At 34.5% G+C, this 7,228-nt stretch overlaps 1 pseudogene; it reads left to right on the top strand.

Annotated features, from left to right (window-relative positions):
* Positions 1-513: 513 nt before the first annotated feature.
* Positions 514-1,605, top strand: LOC104768016 (putative polyol transporter 4 pseudogene; annotated as a pseudogene).
* Positions 1,606-7,228: the final 5,623 nt, after the last annotated feature.

Genomic DNA, 7,228 nt, shown 5'->3' with positions numbered 1-7,228 from the left:
CGATTTGGAATCACTTTCAGAGCAGCCTTCATCACGGCTGATGGTTCTTTAGAAGACACTTCATTCTCTTCCCTCGACGAAAAAAGTTCTTCGCCGCTTACAGAAACTGTAGGCGGTTCATCTTCTCGTTTCCTTGACATCGTGCCTTTGCAAGATGTTTTGTTGTTCTCGTTTAAAATAATCGCGTTTTGGCTCTAGGCCTGGTACCAAAAACGTTGTAAATGTTTTGTGAACTTATTTCGTTAAGTAATTAAAGTATGGAAGTTGTTTTATTTATGTTTGTGTGGGTTTGAATGGTACTAGCCTTGTCCGGGCCAACACAACGCACCAGGCCATGAGGGTTGCAAAGCCTAAGCAGTCTCGATCGCGGGCGAAATTGCATCCAGGGAGGACCGGTCGGGAAGCTGCAGCTTCCGTTCCTCGGCTGGACCACCCCGGTGCAGTTCTCATAGAATCTTCCGTGGCTGTCCGTTGGCCTGTGTGGTCATAGGATGGTTCGGGGGCGTTACAATCATGCTTGCAGTTGGTATTCTTCCTTTCGTTTTCATAGGATTTGCGCTGTGCGTGATCCCTGATTCGCCGAGGTGGCTGGTCATGAAAGGCCGAGTGGACAGTGCAAGAGAGGTGCTCATGAAAATGAACGAGCGATATGACAAGGTGGAAGAGCATCTCGCAGAGATACAACTGGCGGCTGCACATACACAAGGCAGCGGCGACGAGGAGAGACCGGTGTGGCGTGAGCTTCTAAGCCCATCTCATGTTGTAAGGAAAAATTTCTGATCGTTGGGTTTGGGATCCAATGTTTCCAGAAGATCACAGGTATCGACGCCACCGTCTACTACAGCCTAGAGATCATGAAAGAAGCAGGGATACATGGGGAGACAAAACTGCTTGCTGCAACTGTGGTTGTTGGGGTCACAAAAACAGTCTTCATACTATTTGCCACCTTCCTGATCGATAGCCTTGGCCAGAAACCACTGCTCTATGTGAGCACTATTGGAATGACTCGGTGTCTCTTTTGTCTAAGCTTCACGCTCACATTCCTCGGCCAAGGAACTCTTGGCATAACCTTGGCGCTTCTGTTTGTTTGTGGGAATGTTACCTTGTTCTCTATAGGGATGGGATCTGTTTGCTGGGTCTTGACTTCCGAGATCTTCCCATTACGGTTAAGAGCCCAGGCCTCTGCGCTTGGGGCGGTTGGGAACAGGGTGTGCAGCGGTTTTGTGGCCATGTCCTTCCTCTCCGTCTCACGTGCCATCACTGTCGGAGGAACCTTCTTTGTCTTCTCCCTGGTGTCTGCGCTCTCGGTTATCTTCGTGTATGTGCTAGTCCCAGAGACAAGTGGGAAGTCGCTGGAGCAGTTAGAGTTGATGTTTCAGCCTCATGGAGGGCTGGAAAGAAAAGATGTTGAGTTGAGCTTGGAGATGCTGAGCGTCTTATGCGCAAGTAACAAGAGTTTTGAATGTTATATATACTTTGGGCGCAGAAATGAACATGTTAAAGTAGAAGAGGCAGAAGAGAAGAGATATTCGTGCTTTAGATCCAAAGAAAGTAAGACAGATCTTCTAAGTGCCTTTGATGATGGTATATAGAGTAATAGAACCATTGCATATTCTAAATGGTTAAGGTTTCAAGATTCGGATTATCAAACAAAGAATGAGACAACATTACAATAACAACACTTTTATCACTTCTACTTCTTTTGCCAACCAATAACACTTACCACTTTTATTGGTGTGAGTGAGACATAGATAAAACGAATTTGTATTGAGTTTATTGAATAAACCAATTTGAGTTTTGTGTCTAAAAGTTTTATTGATGATGTATGAAGACATGAACAATAATAGTATGTAGAATATGCTAGTTTGCTAATTGATAACAAAAAGTTCAAGAATAATTCTTTCAGCAAGCTTCACAAAATATCTATTTCAGAGTGCAACAATAAAAGCTTAAACTCATAATAAAAGCATCAAACGAGATGCTTCATCCATCTTTCTTAACGATGACTAGGTGATACCCCGTGCTACAGCACAAGATGACATATATTGTAATTAATTTATGTATATTTCGAATGAATAAAATATTTTGGTTTATGTATTTTTAAATAGTGTTGAATATTGTATATTTGGTTTACTTACATATTAAATGTTAAAACATATTTAGATAAGTACGTTGTTTAGACATCACTAATACTTTGCACGGTAACAAATATACAATGATTGTTTTGCAGTTTTTAAGCGATAGTGGTGTGCTTATAGGTGTTAAATCTAAATAACAGATTTTAATTTGATTTTAGTTTGGACTATTGCACATATATAACCTACACGTAAATATTTTTGAATGGCAAAGACATCTCGTCCCATCCCGTTTTGTACTGTCCCATCCTGTTTCATCTCGTCCCTATCCGTAAATTTTTTTATGTCCCATAACTGTTCTTTTTTAAATAATTAACTATTAAACAATTTTTATCAACCAAAAATTTTGGGTTAAAACATAACTAAATTTTTACTTTTGTCACATTTTTTGACATATAATTTATTTTAGATATATTGAGTTGATATTAAATATATTTTATATATCCATTAAAATAAATTTGAAATTATTTTTATTAATTTCACATATCTTATATATTAATTAACTTTCTATTATTAAGGCTATAATGAATACTTTACTATTTTAAAATACTTCTTAAAGTAATTTAATTTTTAGTTAAATTGTAATTAGTTTATTGTTTTCAAAATTAAACTGGATTTACTTATATGTTCCTAAACTGTGAGGAAAAATATGCACAAATATTAATTGTAATTTTCGTTTCTTGTTATTCATTTTTTTAAAAATATTTACAAAGAATTAGAAATTTAGATTTGATTTATGATGTATTTAAACATTTTCCTTATTTAATTCTGATATATATGTTTTCCTTAATTAAATATTCTAATCGATTAAGATTTAGGCAAAATTATCTCAAAAGATTGTTTAGATTTGCAGTTACTGAAATCAAAATATATGGTTTAAATTAAAACCACTGAAAAATCAGTGGCCAAGATTTAATTTAATTTTGAGAATCAATGGTTAGTGTTTAATGAGAAAATCGGATCAACTAATCGAGTATTAAATGACCCGCGCAGGATCCGACTTAATTTGAATGGTTAGAAAGTTTTAATTCCATGATATGCTAATGTATTAGTAATTATTGATTACTAACCATTTTATTTAAAAACTACCAAAACAAAGTCAGTCACGGTCCAAAAGTTGGTCCATGAGTACTCCTGCTTTAATAGTATAAATGTATGCTTATGAAGCCATGAAGAATACTAGCATGTAGACTATGCTAGTTTGCTAATTGATAACAAAAAGTTCAAGAATAATTCTTTTGAGCAAAGTTTAACAAAACATCTATTTTAGAGAGCAACAATAAAAGCTTAATCTCATAATAAAAGCATTATGTAGAATATGCTAGTTTGCTAATTGATAACAAAAAGTTCAAGAATAATTCTTTCAGCAAAGCTTAACAAAACATCCATTTCAGAGAGCAACAATCAAAACTTAAACTCATAATAAAAGCATCTAACGAGATGCTTCATCCATCTTTCTTAAGAGTTGATGAAGAAACTCGTCCTTCTCCAAGTGAAAGTTTAATTCCCTATACTGCAAAGCTTTCAACTGCTCCTCATATATCTTCTTATCCTCTGAAGAAAGCCTACTTACACCTTTTTCATCACCAAGTTCATCCATATAAAAACCCACTAAAGCTCCAACAAGAGAAGAAGACTCAACATTCTTTGACTTGCTATTCTTTGACTTCTTCCCATTAGACTTAACATTCTTTGACTTGCCATTTTTCAATTGCATTTGCAAAAGTAACCCACTAACCATAAACCCTTTTCATTTTGCAATTTATTGGGCCCTAATGAGCTGCAATTTTTAAAATGACCCACAACTGAGTTTAGGGATGTTACAAAAAAACATTGTACATAGCTAGTGCATTCTACTTGTTGGTATTTCTCATCTTTAATGTTGTTATATATATGATATTTCATTAGAGTTATTGGAGAATTTTTTTGTAATGTTACTTGTCTTGTTATATTTTGTTTTAAAAATCTTCTTCAATCACTAGTATTATTGTTTAAAATCTCACAAAATTACAAACTGCGTTTTTTTTTGTTTTTTACAAAAATAAAATAAAATAAAATAAAATATCAGTTTCACCAAAAAATCCAAAAACTCACTTTAATATCCTAAAATCCAAAATTTATTATATTCTACATAATCTTCTAGCTTCTAAAATCTATGTTTTAATATACTCCCACTGACAATTAATGTGTGCAATGTAATTGTAAAATTTGACATATAATCTTTTCTAGACTTGGTTATTTTTGCAAATTTTGGAAATGCAATTAATATATATATATATATATATATATATATATATATTTGGTGAAACTCTTCCGAGAATAAACCTAATGAAGTCGTAGTTAGGTCAATTGAAAAAAAAAAAAAAGAAGTTGTAAACGAATCCAAAGACTCTTGTGTCGTGAGAACGACGAAGGAGTATCAAGGGATGTGAAGAGGATTTGAATGTAGTAAAGTTCAATTTATGGAAAAGCTTAGGCATTTGAAGAATAAGTATGAGAACAGTCTTCGTAAATTCAAGATTGGTGATGGTTAGCCCAAATTGAATTGTATGTTATCAACAACATTCTTAAAACTTTGGTCTTCTCATGAGTTTGGGTGCCGCAAAGGAAACGCTACACACACAAGACCAAAGTATACAATAGGAATGTTCATGAAATGATGATAAAATAAACTTAAAATCTTTTTTTTTAACAGCGAATCAATATACTTCGGGAATGTTTATTAGTTGTGTTGTTGTTGTATGAATTATGATATGATGAATTGATGTTAGAAAACGCTTCAAACCAAGTATTCATGTGTTATATCTTTTCTTTTTCTTTTTTGGTACTTTTCATGTGTTCTATTTACTATAATGGATTGATGGTCTTTATTTTTTATTTTTCTAATGGTTAGTGATTGTCGAAGAGTTACAAATTTAATTGAAATAAAATATGTAATAATATCCAACACTTCCATATGTTTTTTTTTGTAAGATTAGCTTAGGTTCTTGATCAGAATCTTATGTTTTGAGAATATCAAGAATTTGTATTTTAATTTATACTTTTGCTTTCCTAAACTATGCTTACAAGACCTACTTGAAAGTGATAAATGGTTGGATCCACGTGGGTCTAGCACTCGAATATTAGCTTGCTTGAAAATCTTTTCATCTTGGTCAAGTCTTTCACTCTCTTCGAGAGTCAGAAAAATGGAGATCCATTTTCCTTGGTCCCGTCCCGTGTTAAGTAGGCATTGGGATACAACTTTAGAATCCTAGATATGTCATGCACATGTAAACAATCACTAAGACAAGAGAAGTTTCTCAAGAAAAAATGAGGAAAAAAAAAAAGTAATCATATTCATATACCATATGCATGTACTTACCATTTTCTTCCCTCAATTGTAAAACTGCGCGACCAATAACAATGCTCTTTCAGCTCAGAGAAATTCTTAACTCTCCAAGAGAATTTGGGATGAGGGAGTTTGTCGTTAAAAGAGATGATTTCCCAATTAGTAGGTGGAGCAACAATGACATCAACACCAAACTCGCGCGCATTGATCTTGAATGACATATCCATTATCAGGGTCTTTGAATATATTAAGCGGAAGCACTTGTGGCAATCCCCACATAGATCTTAAACTATTGAACGGCTTTGATTCTACATCTGTACACATATTTTTAATGATTAGAAATAGAATAAAAGAAGATACATATGTATAGTAAGATAAGAGATATGTATGTACATATATATACATACCATGAATGGTAAAGTACTTGTTTGCTTTTTTGTTAAAGACAAAAACCGAAAATCCGCAAACACCTCACTTTATGGTTTGGAGGACAAGCTAGTGCTATCTAATTTCAATACATTGAAATAAAGTCACTCCCGTTGTCCTTATCGTTCCTTTCGGATACAATATCAGTTTCCTGCGCTTGCGTAAGTTAAGATAATGCATCTTCTTCAAATTTTGAAGAGCATGAAGAAAATATTGTTTTAAGGACACGCACTATTAAGGAGTAATCAAAGGGATATGATTTCATTAGAATCTCCACTTATGTCAACTGTATATTCTCAATAACTATTGTCTAATACCCTAATTCCTCTGTATAATATGTATATATACCATCCCATTGTGAATGAATAAGATCATCTTTCGACATTACATTCATACGCACTATAGTGACTATGCATTGCCATGCATACGTACCAGTCGTAGCCACCAGAGGAGAAGATACGGGATTGATATTTGCCATCAGAGAAAAGATTTGATTTCTCAAGTTGGGAGAAGTTTTGGATCTTCAGTGAATAGGAAGAAGGAGAACGTTCTCTCATGCTCCGGACAGTTGTAGAAGACATTCTTTTACCCAAAAACGACCTTAACTCTATTATAACCTAAACAATAGATCCGAGAGAGGATTTTAAGATAGTCATAGCTAGAGATTAGAAAATTGAAAATTCTATAAATACGTTATATTATTAAAAAAAGATGTCCTGGAAATTGCATTGTATATCTATATTAGGACTAGTGATCCACAACAGGTGAAACCAAAACCTGATGGGAATCGGATTGATATTGTTGGTGGGGATGAGAAATCGGATTTGTTAGGTAGTCTTGTTTATGCTGGGAAGCTTGTGTTGGATAAGAGAAAATCTGCAACTGGGAAAGATGCTACTGAGGTACAACAACCATCTGCCACGGATACCTCTAATAAAAATGCAGTTGATGCAAATCTTACACGCAAGGCCTTGGTTTGGGGTTTTGACATGCTACAGCTTGACGACGTTGTCTCCGTAGGTTTTTCTTTCTCTTGAAATTAATTGGCCTGCAATGAACTAAGTAACTCTGTGTATTGAGTGAACTGAGTCAACAAACTTATCTATGTTTTGTTTAATTTTTTTAGGTGACATACAATGTTGGCCTTAGGCATTTCACTGTGCATGCTTACCCAATTGGAAAAGGTTCTTGTTGTCTTTCTTGCTTCGCGAAACCTAAGAGAAGCCGCAAGGATTTCCGCTTTGTTGCACCTACGGTAGAAGAAGCAGTTCAATGGGTGGCCAGTTTTGGAGATCAACAATGTTTTATCAACTGTTTGTCACATCCTTTAGTCTCAAAG

This window comes from Camelina sativa, chromosome 19 (genome assembly GCF_030686135.1).
Source record: "Camelina sativa cultivar CO46 ecotype springtype chromosome 19, ASM3068613v1".
In the NCBI taxonomy this organism is placed as follows: domain Eukaryota; kingdom Viridiplantae; phylum Streptophyta; class Magnoliopsida; order Brassicales; family Brassicaceae; genus Camelina; species Camelina sativa.
The sequence above is the reverse complement of the archived record's forward strand: the minus strand, read 5'-3'. Positions and strand labels throughout refer to the sequence as shown.